We start from the raw sequence: 21,418 nt of genomic DNA, 5'->3' as shown, positions 1-21,418 counted from the left end.
TCGGAGGAGGAGAGCGGGGCAGGGGCGGGGCCCAATTTGGGCACCGCCAAGCGACACGGGGGGGGCGGGGGTCAGATTGTTTGTGTTGCCATGCCCCATGCCCCTCAGCGGTTTAACTAAGAATACCGTCGCCTTCACATACACAATTAAAGAATCTCTTTAATCAATAAGCAAACTTAAACCGCTTTAAGGATACAACGATTATGCCTAACCTTTTGGGGGGGGGGGAATCGCAGGCAGGACCGATTCGGTTTGGCAGGGGGGCAGCAGGCCCATGCCAGCGCCTATCTCAGGACACCTGAGCAGGATTAGGCCCACGCCCTGGTCTGACTGGCCCGATCGTGGCCCCTGTGTGAACCACGGTATTTGGCCAACAACCCCAGTCCCTCATGGCCCCGACTCTAGGCTGACGTCGGACGCGAACCGTCCACAATCCCCGGCCTCCCCTCAGGGGTTCTGTGTGCGTCGCCCTGATAACCCTCCGCGAAGGAGTCAAAACAAACAACAACATGATACCCAGGCCTCCAAACCAACGTCTAAATCCCTCCGGTTGGCTGGCCCCATCCAGCCGCGCCCTGCGAGCTACCCCCGGCCAGGTGAGGCGAGCAGGGAATCGTGGCTGGGGCTTTTTGAGACAGGGGCAGGGTTAAGATGGATGGGTTTTGGGTTTGTTTTCCACAATGTCTGTAGTGAACCTTCTGAGGCCTGCTTCGGGAGATGTGGGTAGCAAGCCCCAGTGGAGAGACAGAGATGGAGTGAGACCGAGACAGAGAGAGACCAAGAGGGAAGAGAGAGGCAGGGAACTAGACGGCACTTTGTCTTTTTCTTTCCGGAGGAGGATGAGAGGGATGAGAGAGAAGACGCCCGCTGAGGTATCTAGCCGGTATCTCTGGAAGAGAGACCTCACGTTTTTTTGGGGGCTACAGCGCCAGTACCAGGCAGCACCAAGCAGGGCGCGCTGCACCCGCTCCGCCTCACCCCCGACTCGGAGGCGAACACAGACACACATCACGCTCCCCTACCTTGTCATCCTTAGCTGGGGAAGGCTCATACAGGTAAGTGCAGTAATCAATTTGCTCTACTGGCAGGGAGCGCTCCTCCTGAATACTAATCAGGCCGGTCGTCTTCTCCGCCTCCCTTCTCTCTCTCTCTCTTCTTCTGTCCGTCCCTCTTCCCCCCCCCCCCTTTCTCTCCTCTCTCCCCCTCCCCGTATTTCACCTCCCTCGCCTTTCTCATGGCTTGACCCCCCCCCCCTCCCTCTGCGGCCGAGAGCTGGCCAAACGCAGAAGGAGGCATGGTTTGTCTCCGCCGCACAGATAACTGCTGCCAGTAATCAGGTCTACGTGCGCTGGGCCGTGGGATTAAGAGCTCGCGCAGCTTGAGTCAGGCGCGGGAATAGAGGCCACGAGCACACGCGCGCCCTCCTAAAACACGTCGCGAGGTCAAAGCGAAAACCCGTCGGAACGCGGTCGTCGAACCTCCGGAACGAACCGCGCGCAACGAGGTCACGGCGAAAGCTGGCGCGGGAGCATTCTTGCGATGCGCTTCTGTTTCTTCCGGCGTTGGGGGTGGTGGTGCCTTTTGTTTTGGAACTTTCAAACGAGATTAGATCAGATGCACGCCCCCAGTCAAACTGGCAACCACGGAGAGACGCTCTTTGCTGTGATGTTCGGGATGCCGCCAACGCTCAGCAAATGTTGTGCGCCGCGCCGCGCGAGCTGTGGTGAGCATTCAGTGCCACACGGGGATGAACCGGGCCAAGAATTGACAGTACCTTGATTCATACTTATTTGAATTCGAGACAGGGCTAGAAATGGGGGGGGTGGAGCATATCAAACGTACAGCCAGCCGGCTTCACTGCAGACACACACACACACACACACATGCCCACGCACGCAGTCATGGGGCAGAGATAGGGGGGGGGGGGGGAGCGAGAAATAGAGAGAGAGGAGAGAGAGGGGGGGGAGGGAGAGAGACAGAGAGAGGGGGGGAGGGAGAGAGACAGAGAGAGGGAGGGAGAGAGACAGAGAGAGGGAGGAGAGAGAGACAGAGAGACCGAGAGAGAGAGCGAACCCTATGCATCAGCAGGGATATTTCATTATGTACATAACGAGTGCCATTAATCGCTCTTAACAAGAGGACGCAACCTCACCTTGGCAGTCTCACACACACAGCGGGGGGGATGTGTGTGTGCGGGGGGAGGGGCTTCAAAATTTAAATTCACCACACTCAGGACCCGTGGTGTGAGGGAGGCCTGGGAGCTGTCGGAACTGAGAGACAGCGAGGGGGGAACACAGGGAGATATCTCCTGTGAACGGCCACAGGGAGCCGGCGGATTGGATAAATAAATAAGAATGAATATGGGAGGGTGGGGGGGGGGGAGAAAAAAAAAAAAACGTTGAAATGCCGCAGTGGTCGTGCCAACGGGCGCCCGCGCCCTTGACACACTGACACGGGGGCCACTGTCATGTGACACTCTTGTCATCCGCCCGCACGCAGCCACCTGGCAGAGTCCCCCCCCCCCCCTCCTCTTCCCCCCTCCTCACCCCCCCCCCCCCTCCTCCTCCTCCCCCACCTTCCCGCGACCTCATCCTCCAGTGACCCGATGCCGCTCAAGCCCTCCCTCCCCCTCCCTCCCTCCCCCTCTGCAGGGCCCCGCCCCTCCCTCCCTCACCCCGCGGCTGCGCGGCAAGGTCGGCCAGGTCACCGTGTCCTCATCTGTAATCCGCTGCCATTCGTCAGCCCAGCCACCGGGCCCGGCCGGGGCTGGAGGAGAGAGGAGAGGCAGGCGCTCCCGACGAGGGAGAATGCCCAATTAGGCAGCTGTCACACACACACACACAGACCAGACACACACACACGGCAGGCACAGTGAAGGAGAGCAGAGCAGGGGCGGGGGAGGGAGACAGAGGGAGAGGCGGAGAGAGAGGGAGAGGCGGAGAGAGAGGGCTGCAGATTCAGCCCCACTATCCACAGACGGAGTCGAGCGTGAGGGGAGGGGGGTCGCGGGGGTGAGGCAGGGCGGCGTGACTGCGCGCGGGGTCGCGTCGAAGGGTCCAGCGGCCACGCCGGTGACTCCGGCGCCGTCGATCAACTATCTCGCGAACGTTCAGGGGTGCTAGTGACACGGAAATCCCCCCCCACCCCCCACGATCTGAGACTCTGGGCTAACTGCCTCAGGCTTAAGATCTCCATGAAAACCAGTGGGGGGGGGGGGGGCCCATCCACACCGGGAACTTATTCGACGACAACAGCCGATCTTATCCATAGCCTGGAGCCGTGGGAGACGGTTCGGAGGAGAGGCGCTTGGGGGGGGAGGGAAGACAAGATGGCCGAGTGTCTCGATCTGGCTCCTTCTGGAAGGCTGGAAGCAGCCCTGGCTGTTTACAGAGCACACCCACACAACGGCCAGGACCCAGGCCAGCTCTGCGGGGCGGGGCCAGCCAAGAGCAAGCAGAGCAGGGTGGAGCCCGGAAGAGCCACCGCAGCGAGGGCCCCTCTCTCCCCTGGTCTCCAGTCTCCTGCGGATATCAAATGGGTGACAAATATCCACTAATTGGATCATTCGTCATCTCCAAAACACATCTGTTTTGAGTAATGGGAAAACTAATCAGCAAAAACGCACAGAGAGGACTGCATGCCCCCGGGAAGATTTATGCCTGGGAGAATCCGGACTCACGACTGCGCTTATTGATTGTTTAGTCTAAATGCTTTCGCCTTTAATCAAAAAGGAGGGACTCTGAATGCGTACGCCAGCTAGATGAGGGGACAGGTGAGATGGTGAGGTGTGTGTGTGGGGGGGGGGGGGTTCTGTATCCCTTCTGGAAGACCAAGTGCGTTCCCCCCCTTTTCTCTCTAAGCTCTTTGGCGAATGAGTCAAAGGTCACCGGAGCTTCAAATCAGCTTTGAGGTGTTAGTGGTTAAACGGGTTGCGTCAGAGAAGCACGGAACACTTAGCCGGTAAATCCTGTCTGAGAAGAAAGTATGTTCGGAAACGGACTGGGAGGATGTCGTTACTGACCATCTGCGGCTCTCTCCTTCCGGAGGGGGGGCGGTGGAGGTGGGGGGGAGTGGTTGAACTGCACTTCCACAGGTGTCAACTCTCCTCGTGAGCTTCTCGATTGTTCGGAGTTCGGAGGCCATTGTGAGACTGGTGTCTCTTTGAAAACTTTCACTGACCAATGTTTTCTTTTTGTTTACTGTTTTTTTTTCTTGATTCACACACACACTCACACACACACACACACACACACACACAGACACACACACACACCTACAAAGCAGTTCACCTTGCATCTCTTTGCTCTGTGGAAAAGACACGCAACGCCCTCCATAACGGCCCCTAAACATCCTCCCCGGCTCTCAACCCCCCCCCCCACACACACACACACTTTGAACCTTGATGTCAGGCTTAGCTCGTGGGGGAAGAAGATGCCTGGTTGTTAAAGGTTGCTTTCCCCTTGTAACTCAGTTCTCCGGGAGAGGAGAGGGGGAGAGGGGTAGAAGGGGTAGGGGTGGTAGAGGGTGATATCTCCCCCCCCCCTGTTCCCTGTTTAATGTCACAGGGCTGGCTCATATGACCTTGAGCGGCATCACTGGCACGCAAGAACTACCTCGCCTGCGGGCGTCCTTGAACTGGATCTGCAAACAAAAAACTTCACACCGCCTGATAGACATCTCACATCTCCTCTCTCCCCCCCCCCCCCCGCCCACTCTGCCGCCTCCTTCTCTCTCTCTCTTCTCTACCTCCCTCCCTCCCCTCCGTTTTGCTCCCCTACTCTCTCCGCCCCTCGCTATCTCTCATCTCCCCTCTCCTCTCCCCTTCTCTCTCTCTCTCTGCCTCTCTCTCTCCCCCTCCTCCTCTCTCTGTCTCCCACTCTCCCCCCCCCCCTGTTCTTTTTTTTTTATTTCAATCTGTGCCACTCTTATCTGTCGCCCCCGTGGGAGAGATTTATCAGGATGCTGTATCTTTAACCTCCCCATCGGACCAAAGATAGAGACGGCATTTCAAATTGTCCGACCCCGGCCACGTGGATGTATTTTTTAAACCTCTCCAGCTCGCCGGAGCCTCCCCCCCTCCATGCCATTTCAGGAGCGTTTCGGAGCACACCAGCGCCGCGGCCGAGCCCGTGCCTGGGCCACCCCGCGGCGGTTGTTTACGTCGAGGGCAAAACCCCCACTTGCCTCCTCCTTCTCCTCCCCAAGCTCTGGGCAAGATAAGAGGTCCCCCACAAACCACACAAACACCCCCCCCCCATGTTGGTTCGGTCAGAAGGCCTGGTTTCTCCAAGCCGGTTTCGGCGCAGAAGTGGAGGGCCGACCTGGAAAAGGGAGGACCCCCCGTGTTCGGTGGAACGCTGGGTCATGAGAAAAATGGCCCACGGCGACTTATGGATGGTTGACCGGCCCACGGGTCCACCCTCTCTCCCTGTGAGGCCGTACCCTTTCATCAATACTGTTGCCTTGGTAATGAGAGCTGAGGCCGTACGACACACCGACATGCAAATACTGTTGACGTGCTCCTGGTTACTGGTAGTTGCTCGCCTCCGAGCTTCAGGAAACAGGGCTAATATTTGCACTGCAGGAACAGCACGCCGGTTCAAAACATTCAGTTCGACACAAATGAATGAGTAGAATGAAAACATATATCTATATATCTATCATATACACTTCTGTGTGTGTGTGTGTATGTATGTGTGTGTGTGTGTGTGTGTGTGTGTCTGTGTGTGTGTGTATGTGTATGTGTGTGTGTGTCTGTGCGTGTGGGTAGTCTTGCAGTGTCACTGCTTCTCACATGACAGGCACTTCTTGGTAGTGCGTGTGCGTACGTGTGTGTGTTTGCGAGGGCATGCTTTGCGAGGGTGCGTGTGTGGAGATAGAGAGAGAGACAGGTCTTGCCCTCCCCTCCCCCTCCCCCCCCCCCCCCCCCCCCCCCCCCCCCCCGCTGCTCCCTTCATGGGCTGACCTTTCTTGACGGTAATGTTATCACATGTCATCCGCAGGCCGGCTGGAAACCATCTGCCGTAGGCACCGTGGCAGGCAGGCGGGCAGGCAGGCGGGCAGCCCCCCTCCCATCTCCCCCACCACCACCCCCCCCTCACCCCACCCCACCCTGCCCTCCACCACAACACCGCCCTGGCCCGAGAGAGCCACTGTGGTCCTGACCGGTTGCACCAACACAGCACGCCTCTCTAACACACACACACACACGCCCCGCGCAGACACAAGTGTGCATACGTGCGTCGAGAGACTTTTGTTTTGAGGACATGGGACACAGACGCTCAATTAGCGTAAGGGGCTTTCACACGGAGAAAGGGCTACGGCTAATATACCACGAGACAGGTCTGTAGAAGGGGCCACGAGACACTGTCAGCTGACCAGCCCTGATGCTAATCCTACACCATCCATGTATGCTCGACTTCCCCCCCCCCCCACCTCAAGGATAGACTGTTATCATCGGTAGTAGGGCACCCTGATTATTGGTTTCAACAATCGTGTTGCCATTATGTACCACCGCTTGAGACAAACTTTCGTGTGGTTTCCGTGATAATCCTGCATCGAAACGAGGTGGATTCACGTGATTCGGGTGTCGTCTGAGATCTCACAGACAAGCGGGCCTATTGACAACATCACAGTATAGCCCGACGGCAGATTTGGGTTGTTCTGAACAATCACAATGCTTAAAAGATTCATTACAAGCAGATGTGTTCCACATAGTGAAATCTGAGCGTGAGGGGACGTCGGCTAAACTCAACAGCTCCACAAAAGGAGACCGTACGAAGCTAAGCCCCTGGTTTGCAGTTCAAGGCCCCAGCTTCAGACAGACTCCGTCAATTATTTTCGGCAGAGAAGAGAAAAACCCTGCTCTTATTCCGCTTTTGTTTTGTTGAGAGGCACTCGGGGGCGGCAGAGGATAAGAGAAGGAAAAGTGAACCCCTCGTATTTAAACTGGAATCAATCCATTCCGAGATGTCTGCGGTGTCTTTTCCTTCCGAGCTTAATGGGGATGTGACAGAAATCAGCATGCGCGCCGAGTTGCTAACTAGTCAATCTCACATAACATCAATGGCCGTCTTAATTTAGCGTGGGCGCAACTGAGATGGGGGGTTGCCTTGCACCAGAAGACGGTGCTATCAGATGGTGGGTTACAAGCGGCGCGCATGCATCCAGTGGGGGCTATGAATGGCGTGCCAAAATGTGGGATTCGGCGATGCGATCTGCAAATGATCTAGGGAAATTGTTTTATGTCAGAACCATAGCTAGCTCGCCTTGGCAACGAACAAAACAAAAACGAACAAATTACGTAACAAGCTAGCCCAGTATGTTTGGCCATTGGTCAAACGGTGAGCCAGTACACATATATGTTTCTCCACATCACCCTTCCCTGAACTACCGTTGAACTTGGACAACTGTAAATAACGTGACCTCAATTCAGGGGAGGAAATCTAGGAGAAAATGGCTGCTATTTAGAGCCTAACAACCTTAGGTCAGAGAGAGAGAGAGAGAGAGAGAGAGAGAGAGAGAGAGAGAGAGAGAGAGAGAGAGAGAGAGTGTGAAGGCTGTTTCTTCTGGAGCCTGCCTGCCTTGGCTCTGACTGCAGTAATCAAACGCTATTACTGGAGTCTGAGCAGCGAACAGAGGAGCTTATATGCGGTGGCAGTACTTCAGAGGCCGCTGTGCTACTGTAGGGGCGCGTGTGCGCGCGTGCGCGTTTCAAGAGGAGAGAGAGAGCGCGCGCGTGCGTCAGAGAGACAGCGTGTGAGCGGCGTGGGCGTGTGCGTGCGTGCGACGTTGCCAGTGTGGCCAGGGGAGCGAGAGAGACCTCGCTGCACAGCTTGGGGCGTATAATCTATGGTTCGTTTGCAGCCTTTTTCTCTTCCCCCCCCCCCGGTATGACAAGCCGTTTACAAGACGAAGCCTCTGCCGCTGACCCAGTTCTGAGTGGCTGCGTCTCGCGACAGGGGCCCCGGCTCCTCGTCTAACCGACGAGAACTCCGCCACCCTCTGCCTCCGTGAACTGTGGGAAAAAATAGGTCGCCCTGACCCACTTACCCCCCATCCCCCCCTTCCTCCCTCCCTCCCCTCCTCCCTCCCTCCCTCCCAGAGATCGTTGTAAGGAGGACTTCTGCCGAGTATGATTGAGGGAGACGGGGAGAAAGAAAGAAAGAGGGGGGTGGAGGAGAGAGAGAGAGAGAGGGTGGGGGGAGAGAGGGGGGGTGGAGAGACAAAGGGAGGGGGGGTGGAGAGACAAAGGGAGAAGGCCTTTTGGGAGACGAGGCTCCATCCCTTGGCCTTTCAGATACGAGTGGCCCTTATCAGCTGGCCTGTATGTACAGTACGAATCCTCCCACGCCTTCGTTTAACAGCCGCTCCCCGGGGTCAAACGCCCCTCCCTCCCCGGGCCCTCTCTCCCTCGAGGTGAACATTACCTCATCAGTTACTCCGGATGCTAAACGCGACCCCTTTGCCTCCTTTAAATATGCACGAAAGGTTTTCGTACCCTCATGTAACACCCATGAAAGGTAAAAAAACAAAACAATACTGCTATCTGACTGGAATAATTATTTCGAGTTTCAAGGCTCGGATTTTCAGGGGTAGATGAGTCAGACTGCGTGACACTCCTACTTTGAATGTCAGGACAGCTCCTCACATCTCGATGAACTTGTGCGAAGACAAACCGTCCCGCAAATCCCAACCTCATTAAGCTGCACTTAATCATGGCGCTGGTTTTGTCGATCCTTGCCTAAACGTCGCCCCTGGTCCTCAACGAACATCCACATTGATAGAGACCTCAAGCAGCCATCTCTTTACCCAGGAAGCAGTTTGACGTGCACCATTAGAGATGCGCCAGTTCCGGGCAGGTTCGCCATCACCCGTTGCTGTGCCTTAACATCCCTACGGTCACGGCGATGCCAAGGCGCTTGCGGGCTAAATCGCTAGCTAGGTCACGGCGGTTCGCATGCCGTTTTTCAATGGCATTAGCTGGGTCGCCTGCCATTCCGCTTCTAAAAGCAGAGCCGCGGTTGACCCAGCGCTGCACGGGCGAGCGGCGAGCGCTAAGCCCCTGCGTGTCAGCGTTGACCCACTGAAGCACAGACCCGATGGTGCCTCGGAGACACAGCCACGAAGCCCACTGCTCTACTTTCTCCCGCTGCCAGCCCCGGACTCCCGACAAAAAAATCAACATGGCGGACCCTCAGCCACAAAAACCGACAACAAACCCAAAAATACGCCCTTCTTCGTTTGTACAGGGAGAGGGGGGAAAACGGCGCTGGCTGGGGGGGAAGCAGCCCTTTTTCATCGGTGTCTGTATTGGTGTCAGATCTCTCTTTATCTGGCTGCGGTCGGTGGAGCTCTCCAGCATAAAGGCCAAGTGGAGCGGCGTAAACTTGTTTGGGGGTGTATGTAGGTCAGACCCTGGCTCCTCCTAACCACCAAGGTCAGCGCTGAATGGGAGGGCAGGTGGCTTACGGAGGGGGGGGGGGGGGGGGTTAGAGAAAAAAAAAAAGGCCCGGGTTAAACCTTCCAGCGTCTGGCTTCGGTGCCAGCTCCTGAGTCAACAACACGGTTACACAAGCCTGGAGATGCCACAGGTTTACGGCGGCTTTGCGTCTAGCGTCCATCCCTCCTTTTACCTGCTAGCGATCCTGGTTGGCAGGCTGGAAATCCTTAAACACCCGGCCCTGTGGTGCCCCAGCCCCATTCCCTGACAGGTAAACACAGTTACACAAGCCACATACTGCTGCTAATGCTGAACCCTTGACACATCAGGCAAACAGATTAATCCGAGTTGTGGGGCCCCGCCACCCTCACGCCAAGCCCTCTGCATGTAAACATCCCAGAATATGCCTTGGCTTCAGGCCAACCCGGTTGGAGAAAAAAAAGGAGACTTTTGAATACCGTGGCATCAATGCTATCACATACCTAATCTGGGAATCTTGTGAAAAGCCGTGCAGTTCTCTTTTTCTATTTTTAACCGGAACATTCATCCCATTGTGCCATGAACGCCTTCAGCTCACAAGCGCAAAACAACATCTGATCCTAGTTCGAACCTTCGATCGACTCGCCTGTCCTACATACGCTGGAGTTGTAGAGCAGAGGGGGGGGGAAAAAGAGAGACAGATAAGAGAGAAAAGGGGAATATGGACGCGCGGGGGGGAAATCGGGAGACGCTAGCCTAACGTATCGCCGCACGCTTCGTGGAAGTCCCTTGGTGTTTCACTGGGCCGTGTTAACGTGGTGTTAACACGGGGGGTCGGGTTCCTTATTGACGTGAACACACGTGGTAAACAAATCGCAGGAGCAGAAAGTACCGACCCGGCCTGGAGACGAATACTCAGAAAACCAAACTGCTTCTAAAGAAAGAGAGGGAGGGAGGGAGCGAGGGGGAGAGTCAGAGAGAGAGGGAGGGAGACAGAGAGAGGTTTTAAAGCGAGAGAGAGAGAGAGAGAGAGAGAGAGAGGGCAGCTGTTGGCCACTGACTCAAGGCAACTGCAACAACATGAATCCTAGCCCGCCCAGCCCGCTCTGGACATGAATCACTCTGGTCATGAACTGACCTTCCAGTGACACATGCTGTTATCAGTGATTGAGAGCTGAGACGATGACTGCACGGCGGCTAGCCGTGCCCGCTGGAGGCGGGCCCCCGTGGCCTGTTGCTCGGCCCCCAGGGCTACCAGCAGGAGTCAGCCCCCCTGCTCTCTGACACGACCCTCCGCGCCCTTTAACCTTGGGGCTGATTGCCCAATCAGACAACAGCATCATGGCTACGCCCCCCCCCCCCCTCTCCGCCCCCCCCATCCCCCCCTATCCCTCTCACAGTCACATAAGGACTTGGCCGGGAGGGTGTGTGTGTGTGTGTGGGGGGGGGGGGGGGTGATTGAGGGTGAGGCGAGGTGATGGGTGTCACATGATTGGATCTCCTTCTGGAGAGTTACTTAAAAAGCCTCCTCAGCAATCAGGTCAAGGTCGTGGCTTTGGTCTTAATGCCAAAGGGGGTTAGAGAGAGACATACACACAGAGAGAGAGAGAGAGAGAGAGAGAGAGAGAGAGAGAGAGAGAGAGAGAGAGAGAGAGAGAGAGAGAGAGAGAGAGAGAGAGAGAGAGAGAGAGAGAGACACACACACACACACACACACAGAGAGAGAGATAGGGAGAGAGAGGGAGAGAGACATACACGGAGAGAGCGAGAGACAAGAGAGATAGAGAGAGGTAGCGTTCCACTCCTCATCTGCGTTAGGCCCAGGCGGACTGACAGTGAAAAACACTGGCAGTGATTCTATTAACAACATTAATCTCTCTGCTTAGTGGGCACTTTTTAGTCAAAGTCACTTACATGGTTATCAGTCTCGCACATCTTTTTTTTTTCCTTTCCTTTTTTCGTTTGTACGGCTTGGATATTTACTGGAGAAATCCAGGTTAATTGCCTTTGCTCAAGGGCAGAGGAGGAGGAGAGCATGAGCCAGCAATCTTCTGGTCACCAGTCCATTTTCCCTAAGTAATAGGTCATAGAGCTGCCTGCAGTCATCACCCATGCTCACCCATGCTCTCTCTCTCTCTCTCTCTCCTCTCTCTCTCTCTCTCTCTCTCTCTCTCTCTCTCTCCTCTCTCTCTCTCTCTCTCTCTCTCTCTCTCCCCCCCTCCTCCCTCTGTGGCTCTGGCCTTGATTGGGTGTCTCATAACAGCCTTCGGAGAAAGCCCCCCCCCCCTTTTCCACAACTCTCCGAGTGTTTACCAAGCGCTCATCGGGATCCACTGTGACCTCACTGGTCTCGTCCGCTAATGGACGTCGGGACAGGAACGAGATGCCCCGCCGCAGATTCATTCAAGGTGACAGCATAGAAAGACGCGGAAAAAAAGAGGAACGGGCCCCGGAAATCTCCCAATCCACAGGAAGGTCAACATACTTCATGTGAAAGGTTTGACCAATTCCAATAATGCAACTTCTCCTTTAGTGGTCGTTTGCTTTTTTTTGGAGAAGGAAGGCAGATAACTGCCAGATATTACAAAACACGCAAGCCACAAAATGGCCTAGCGGATAGCAGGATAGCAGTGTGAAGTCGATCTCTCTCCACAAACTACCCCCTCACCAGAGCAGTATCTGTTCTCTCCTGCCACCAGCACAAGGTCCCCCTTGTTTCCCGGCAACAGCTCAGCTCATCACTACTAAAAGTAATAAAACGGATAGATGATCCAAAAATAAGATAAAAACAAAGCAAACAAAAAAAAAACACGGGACAGTTACAGTCGAGGCTGACAGCGGAGTTGAAAGGGAGGGGGGGGGGGGGAGGGGGTTACACACAACACGTTTTAGGTTCTTCTTTCCTGAACACTAGAAGGCTGTGTTGACTAAAAGGGTAAGGGGGGGGGGGGGGTGCAAGGAAACCCCAGCTCCCCCACCACAAACAGTCACTTTGAACTTGGAGCTACTTTCCCCCCCCTACCCACCCCCCCCCCCCCCCCTCTCCAGTCAGTCAGCCAACAGATTCAAACAAGGAGGTCTAGTTGTATACATGTGGGTGTGTGCATGCCCGTACAATAACACTAATCCACATAACAACCGACCCGCACGAACAGCATCTCCCAATGTTCCTGGTCAGGTATTGGGAGTAACTGTGAGGGCCAAAGTTTTTTTTGCGCCGCTTCAATCCCCCCCCCCCCCCCCCCCCCCCCCGAACGCGACCCTTCGAGGGGGGGATATAGAAATCTGGCCGGCACAATCCAACGGCACATATAGCATATGCACCCGCCCCCCCCTTCAATCTTGTCTTCCCGTGCAATATATCCATCATTCATTCATAAATTCTGAAAACTCCTCTTTAGCTAATTGCCTGAGGAAAATTTAATTTCAAACGAAAGCTTTTAAAAAGAGAAAGATATAATTAAGTTGCCGGGATCTCTCTGCTGCCCCCCACCCCACCCCCCCCACCCCCCACAGCCCGGGCAAGGAGGAGGAGGTGGGGGTTGGGGGGGGTGCGTGTGCTCAGTGCCACTGTGCCGTGCAGCTCTGCACTGCTCCGTGTCAGGGAAGTCACACGCCCATGTTTCAAGCGGAGGCGTTACGTAAAGGCCCCCCCTCCCCCCCCCCCCCCCCCCCCCCCTGCTCGGGCTTACTGCGCCAGACGCGTTGTCCTTGCCCGGTCTGCTCAAGGTTTCCAAAAGGACGGACTGCTAAGAAGTTGGGAAGGACGGGGCCCTGTGATAGGCTGGGGGGGTGGGGGGGGTGGGGGGGGAGGAGGCAGGGAAGGGAGTTCAGGAGAGGGGGAGAGCAGAGCCGCCGCCTGCGACGGCCTTGGACTTTGAATTCTCCGCCAGACAGGCTCATGCATCAATCCCTCAGCTTACAAAGACAAACCGCTAACCTTCACCGGGGCCGGGGACTCGTCAGGAATGAGTGGCACTTTCACTTAGCCCCCGGCTCCTCCGCCGCACTCGCCCTCGCGTCACCTAGGTAACATAAGGCACCGTTGGGTAACGGTCCCACCTTAGTCCCTCCCAGAGAAATCCCACCGCCGTTTCAGACATGCTAATTGGACTTGGTGACCTGTTGTCCTAACCCACAGCCTTGGTGCTCTGGTGATTAGGACACTTCGACCAGTGCACGTACGCACAAACAAACAGTTTGTCTCCAACTTCCTTCGAACGAGGCGTCGAAGGCCGTGCGCGCCCACGCCGACATCAACGAGAGAGAGAGAGCGAGAGAGACAGGTTTCAGACTCCCGAACATCACGGGATCTACATTTACATTTAGTCATTTAGCAGACGCTCTTATCCAGAGCGACTTACAGTAAGTACAGGGACAATCCCCCGAGGCAAGTAGGGCGAAGTGCCTTGCCCAAGGACACAACGTCCTTTTGCATGGCCGGGAAATCGAACTGGCAACCTTCTGATTACTAGCCCGGTTCCCTAACCGCTCAGCCACCTGACACCTGATGGAAACGCGACGCCAGCTCACGGAACGTGATGATGACGTCAAGCCGCCGGGTGGGATTCAAAGGCCGTGCGGATGAGTACTTCCGGTCCCCGCTGTTGCCCAGGGTTACCCCAGACGAGAACCCAGCCAAGACCCTTCCCCCGGTCAGACCGCAGGGGCCCTCGGAGCCCCCTGTAGGGGCGCTCCTAAACCCCCCCCCACCTGGGGCCACCATCTCTGCTCTCGGGAGAAGGAAGCGAGAGAAGACGAGGAGCCAGTCTCCTCCGCTGTGCTTCTGTGTCGAGACCCAGGGGCAGGCCGGGCTATCCGGAGAGACGAGCTCTACTCACATCGAGCCTTGAAGGTTCGGTGGTGCCTCGGAGGAAGGGTTTGGCCTTTGGTTGAGACCATCAAAAGGGGCGGGTGAGGGCCACAGTGGTGGTGTACTGGGCGGAGGCCGGTGTAGCGAGGGGCCAGGGCTGTATAAACGCGGCGCGCTCTCGCCCCGCTCCGCTCCATCGATCGGCACAGCTAGCTTCCACAGCTGCTGTTGTCGAAACGGGCCGGTGCTCGGCGTGGGCGACATGCTTCGTTTATCTGACCCGCAATCTCTCTCGCGCCGCGCGCGCTCTCTCTCTCTCTTTCTTTCTTTTTCCCGTGGGTTGACTTTCTGAGTGATTTCACCTCAGGTCTAAATAATTTACCGCAATCTCAATCCGGGGAGGGGGGGCGATCAATCGGTGGCGATAATTGAGAGGCCCGCCATTGCGCCACGGCGAGGGGGTGAGGGAGGTGGGGGTGGGTGAAGGTGTGTGTGTGTGTGTGTGTGTGTGTGTGTGGGGGGGTGGTTCGACGGGCCCCCGGTCTACCTCGGGGGGGCTGCGAGGCCTCCATCTTTCATGCCTCCATTTCGTCAATCCCAGCCCGCTGATGACGGGGCAGGGGAGACGCATTCAGCTGCTCCTGCCCCTTCATCACAATGTGTCCCGACGACCTTAGCTCCTTCCCGCTCTCGTCCAGATGGAAGATACCAGAGCATGAGTGACGGCCCTCTACGCGACAATGTAGTCGGCTAATTCTTCGTTCTTTTTTTCAAACACAAAGTGTTGCTTTTTCGACACAAATAACATGGTCTCTGCCAAATAAGAAAAATTGCCACCGAAGAAGCTACGGACTGTAGTATCCAAAGAAACTGCAAATGCATCGCAAAAAGGTTTTATGTATCAAACTATTTTGGGGGTTGACAACAGCCATCAAATACTTGACTCCCACCACACTTTCACAAAGCTATGATGAACCGAGCCATGACACCTGTCATATCCTCTAGTTTACAGTATGCCGATTGTTGACAAATGACCTTACACTGTCCCGACACATGAGACTGAGTGAAATCCAAAACACAGTTAGCTTGTTCCAGTGCCTCAGCATCCACCAAAAAAGAACACACACACACACGCGCGCACAGGAACACAAGCACACACACACGCTGACATGTACACTCCAGCCTCACATACACTGCGAATCCTGGGCAAGCTCCCAACCGTATATTCAAGCTGTGGCTATTTCGTGTCAGTCTTTATCTACTAACTGGGATAATTGAGGCAGATGGATTTGTTCTCCTGAAGAACCGTCACCTGGCCACGGGAGTTAGAGCTCAAAGTCCGGTCTTGCAATGGGGACCATACAGCGGGGCCTAACGTCATTTGCATTTGCCCATTTGAATATCATCTGACCCGCTCTGTCGTAGCCGAGTACTCCACATCCCTCTTTGGTGTCAACAGCAGATGGCTCAGACACAACAAGTTCTTTCATCCTCTACAGCAGCTCAATGGGGTTAGACTAGCTGGCAACTACATGCTAGCTTAGCATACTGTACAAGGTTACCGAGGAGCTAAGGTTCTAACCACATGTGGAGGTTTTCGCTAGGTAGCAGAGGACACATTCAGCTACCTTATACATCCTGTGAGTTCAGGTCAAATAATTAAGCAGCTTAAACGCCCAACAAAAGACTAAGCTAAAAGACAGACTCCCCCAGACACTGGAGAGTATTTATACACTTTTCCAAAGTAAGAAAGAAAGTTTGACTTTCTCTACAAGTTTGCAGTTCTACTCAACAAAACGTCCAGGCTAAGTAGCCTCGTATATAAACAAAAAGTGCTGATGTTTTTCAAATCTTGAAAGGTGAATAGGTTGTTATTACTACGTTTTTCCAGCCTGGCACAGCCCAACTGAACTAACAGTGGGGCTGTGCTCTCTCTGGAACTCCCCCCCAACCTTCAGCCCCTGACCTCTGGCTCCTCCCTAACCCCAAGGCCACATGGAGCAACGAACCATTCCAAACAAGAAACAAACATTCAGCTTACCTCTCGCCTTTGTCCTCTGCTACAACCTGGATATTGTAATAAAACCAAACATCCAAGATGCCAATCAAGCATCTCATAGTATAAATAAACAAACTTCATTTAAAACAGACTGGCAGCATTCATCGTGAAGAGGAACTAGTCAACTGCATGTCGACAGTGCTTACAATTTCTTCATACAAACTTCTGACAATTGAACAATTGGCCAACAATGCCATACATGGTTCAAGTTAAGTAAATAAGCATAACAACATTTGACAAGAAGGACTCAGATAGCCTACAGAAGGTTCATCATTTGGCTTAAATATGGCTAAACATGAATGTCGTGTGTTGCATTGATAGGCCCTTACAGTCAAGTTAATACCACATCATGGTACTTAACCATGACAACCATGGGTTGTTGAAATAAAAGCATATTTGGCTTACTTAGGACTATACGAGCTCATTACATTATACTCTTAGTGTGCTGATGACAGCTACTTTATGTTATTTACAGTAAAGGGTTTTCCTACTGCAGGTTATGGGGACATACTAAGGGCCACAAACAGTAGCCTGTGTGATATTAATTCCAAATTAGCGCCGGTGTCCTGGTAGCAAATGCTGTGCAACAGCAACACTGATACAACTGACACATTTCTATGAACATATCGAAGAATAATGCCAATTGAGTGACAAAGTACCGAACACAAACATGCAGATATTTGATTCTGGCTTCAAACATCTCGCTGTTTGGTCAAAATGCAAACGTTAAATGTAATGCGTATTTTAGGTCGGGAAACGGTTCTCAAACTGACTAATGTATGGTTGAAGCCATTTAACAAAATGGAAACGACACTACCACAGCACAGGGTGATTTATTCCGACTTCTTTACGCAGCGTTTTCACACCGCTATTACACCCGTAGCCTATGCGCCCAGAGATTCGTTTCGAGACACAAACATGTTATTCAATCCTCGAAAAACATGGTCAAAACATGTAAAACCCAATACAAACACAACACTAGTGCCCTCTCCAATTTTACAGACTCGTAATCATTTCACTGGCTATTCTGTATTGTTTCCCTCGGCACGTACCTGCTTCGTTTTGCCAGAGAAACAGCAGACCCCGGTCAAACGAATAGGCGCATCATCGACAGGAGGCAATCCTCTTCGGCTTAGTCTCAATGAAAAGGTCTTATAGTCTAACGTGCGCTACACATTATAGATGTCGCCTATATCAAATGTAAGATTTATTCCAAAACGTTTTGGGTTTTGATCGAACCGATCAAGCTCCGCGTCCTGTAGTCGAGTCTGACGGAATTGTTTATTCTCGGAATCCCCTTGCTCTCGAGAACTCAGCAGAAGCGACACTCCTCCTCTCTGTCGCTCGCTGACACCACCCTTAAAGGAGCAGTGGCTGTATCAGCCTCTGTTCGTATGTTATTACACTGTCTGCATTTGTTATTACACATCGAAATAACCGTACAACAATTCACTATTTAATCTTTGAGTAGTTTTAGACCTTACAATAAATAATTAACAAACAATTATCCGGTGGAAAACAGGATAATTTTGCCTAAAAGGCCCAAAATAAAAATCTTTGCTGCAATTTTTAGGCCCTGTGTTTTTCTCCATTCATTATTTGGTGTTCTGGTTCTGAATTCAGCCTTCTTATTTATCTGGAATATAGTTAGAATCTCTGATATCAAGAAATTCCCTAGTCTTTTAAGGGCAACATAGAACAAAATGCCCGAACAGAGCTGGGAAACATTAGTACAAAACACAACGCGTTTTTACCAATCTTTCATTCTCAACTTGTTATTTATTTATTTCTAAGTTCACACCCTCTCTATGGCTCCACTTTCTACATTATAACATCATGTCATGTTATGGGTCAGAAGGGCACTCCTAAACCAAAGGCTAATGTAACCTATAGTTAAACAGTAATCTACTTCATAGTCATCACATTATAAACAGAAATGACACGCAATGTGTCACTCAAGGTGAATGAATACGCACTTTACGAGGTAATTGTCTTCCCGTCAATTTGCATTTGCAATACATTTAAGGGTTCGTATGTTGGGCACTTACCAAAGTTCAGGTCAAATTGACTTTCATAAACATTCACTCTGTTTGTAAATTAACTTTTTCTTGCCTAACTTTTTCTTGCATAAGAAATGCAGTCATCTTTTTTTAAATAGATTTGTTGATTCTTCTTACATATTTTGAAGTAGTCTACAGGGATCCGTATGAGGGTTAAGGGAGCAAACTGGCTCAGCAATTTAAACGGTATCTCCCCTTATAACCTTTGAACTCAAATGACCTTTAATCTTTGAACCTTGACCTTAAGTGCCACATGAATGGAGATACAATATCCTCCCTTTCATTCCTCCCTCCACCAGAACTCCATGACCTTTGCCCCCCGCGCTTTTCACAGAAATGTGGTTCATGGAACTTCAACCTTTGCCCTCAGGCAAGGACAGCCTGTGGCTGTTGTTGTGGGGTACTAAGAATTCTAAGTGTAGCACAGTCACTTTGGAAAAGATCACACACAAAATGCAGTCTGGTAACCAAACGTGATGGTTTATGAGGAACATTTGAACTAGAGAGGGAACAACTAATTGAAAAGTGGGACAGGCAAAAAGCCAAAAAAAAGCCAAGAAAGAATGACACATTTAAGAGGGCAGGTTAACAAGCGTTTAAAAGCGATCTGTAAATGCACTCTGTTTTACAGGACACTTGTTTTACAGGAATCTTGTTAACACCCAGCATTGCCTTAGACTACCATGGAAATAGTAGGGTAAACATACAAGATGTAAAAAGTCTACAAATAATGTGTATTTTATATTTGTAGAGAATTCACAAGTTCAACCAAATTTAAAGTTAAGGGAAGGGTATGAAAACAACCAAACAACAAATTGCTAAATGACCAAAACACGGTTATTTCCAAGTGAAAGCCACTGAATTTTCCATCCATAAAATACTTGAAACAACCGTTCAACTGTGATTCACCTTCCACACAAGCAAGGGTTCAGTGAACGGTTACTAGGGCAGATTAACATACGAATCCTTGGATGAAATCCACATGAGATTATTTATATTTTTTTCCACATTCAGGAATTAAATAATCCAACTCCTCGCTCCATTCATATAGCTTTGATGCGGTGCTATTCTGCCGAGCATTTCCACGTGAAAGAATACATCAAAATGTATGAATCTCGGTGCAAAGGTTCGTCTCCTAGCACTGGTCTATCGGTCCAGTAGTGCAAACAGAGGAGAGTTCAGATTCAGAAGCCCGATTGTCTCAGAGGGAGGGAGCCAGACAGGCAGCTAGACATTAACTCCCGACCTTTGACCCGGTCTCACCAATTTCAGCCGAAACGACGACCAAACTTTGGAACCCAGGGAGGGGCTCCCGAGGGCAGGCAGGTGCCAAGTGCGATGGAGAACGTATGGGAGTCACCCCATACTGTGATCTTTGGACTGGAGTGAGTCATGAATGGTCGTGACAGTTCAAGTATAGACCTCAAATAAATAAAGGTGTACTTTTGGACCTTTGGACTTTAGGTTCACGATGACTTTCTGACCCAGAAACCCAAATGTCCAAATTCTGATGAATGACTAAACCATTTTGACCACTTCAGTAGATTCTGACCTAGGATATTACCTTTCTAGTCAACCAATATATTATGGGCCATAGAATCAGATTAAACATTTACAATTTAACTGTCTGTTTTGGCGAGACAAAAAGACATTATAAAGAAAGAGCCACTTTGCCCCCAAATAAACAAACATTAAATTATTGCGACAGACCAACCTCTACTTAGATATCAATTATTGTCCTTGTCTTGGAGATCAAAGTTTCACAAAGACGAATCTAGAAACTTGAATCAACTGACAACAATCATTCCATAACGGTGTGGATAAGCTCCACATGAAAAAACAAAAGCGACTGTGACGTAAGTGTAATTGTCAACTAATAAACGGAATTCCCAAATGCAAACACGCTGTATTTACCAATTAATTCAAGGAAGTCGCAGTTGACAGACAGCTATGCATCACTTGTGTCACCTCTATCACCTCCCCGTGATAAGAGAAGTGAGATAAACCACAAGACAACGTTTGCCCTCTATTTTACAGCTTTGCCGAAGGAGAAAGTTGAGCATGCATGCTAAACTGATTAGCAAAATGAAAGTATCTTCACAAAGGTCAGTCTTGACTTCATATTCCCACCATAACCTCACCCTCATGTTCCCCTCCATGACATACATTGGTTGTTTATGGACTGTGTGGCGCACGTCTCTGAATCTGTAATAAACATCCTACCCCGGCTCAGGCGCTTAGGAATACCTTCTTTTCCCTCAGTGATCAACGACAGCACCTCAGGACTTGGCTTTTGCGAAGCATGTCGGTGTATTGGGCCCGTCAAGTTCATTCCCATGGCGTTGGTAATACTAGTCAGAGTGATGCCCATGTGTTTGGGTCACCCTGAGAGCTATTTTCTCGGTTTGCCGGGTGTTTCTGAGTGTTGTGTTTCTCGAGAGGGGGTTTCTGGTCATATTGAAAGGATCGGCACTCACTGCTCTGTAAAGGATACCAGAAGGGATATTAAAATGGCCCGGTCACAATGGAGACGGTGTCTCGTTTCCTTTTGTATGTCGTCTTCCCTGTGGTACTGGCGGGGAAGAAAAAAGCCCTACAAAGACCTCGGGCTTGTGTGAAAACTCCCGTGCCGTCACGTTAAAAAGGATTCTGTGGCCATCTTTTTTTTTTTTTACAGGGGAGTAATGTTCCTTGACACTCTTGTTTTTGCCTATGTGCAATTACTGTAACGAGCCATTAACAATGCAGACCGACAAAGACCAGTAGACAAGCCGCAAAAACCATACTCTGCTTTGTGTGACTGGCGTGGAATATTTTGCTTTTTCCCTCAACTCAGTTTATTCGTCAGTGCTACGCTTTCCCTTTGAGAGGCATGGCATTCAAGGAGGCAAGCCCTCACAGCAGTGTGAATGCTTACATCTCCAAACGCCTGTTCTCTCATCTAGCGATTGACCCATATCCACTGAATGTGGAGAAAAAAATCAAGAGGAATTCTTAAGTTGTTTCTGGTTCCCTGTCAAAATACTGAAAACGGGTCATGCATGGATGTGTGTTTAAGGCTGTGT

General features: G+C 51.9%; 1 protein-coding gene across 1 annotated transcript in view; it reads right to left on the bottom strand.

Annotated features, from left to right (window-relative positions):
• The window catches only part of nrip1b (nuclear receptor interacting protein 1b), a 29,076-nt gene extending 11,520 nt beyond the window's left edge, over positions 1-17,556 (bottom strand). The window contains exon 1 of the mRNA XM_067229235.1: positions 17,346-17,556. The gene's annotated coding sequence lies outside the window, so the exon portion shown is untranslated. The remainder of the gene's footprint in view (positions 1-17,345) is intronic.
• Positions 17,557-21,418: the final 3,862 nt, after the last annotated feature.

Source organism: Osmerus mordax, chromosome 25 (assembly GCF_038355195.1).
Source record: "Osmerus mordax isolate fOsmMor3 chromosome 25, fOsmMor3.pri, whole genome shotgun sequence".
In the NCBI taxonomy this organism is placed as follows: Eukaryota; Metazoa; Chordata; class Actinopteri; order Osmeriformes; family Osmeridae; genus Osmerus; species Osmerus mordax.
Note: the sequence above shows the minus strand (reverse complement) of the source record. Positions and strands in the feature narration are given on the sequence as shown.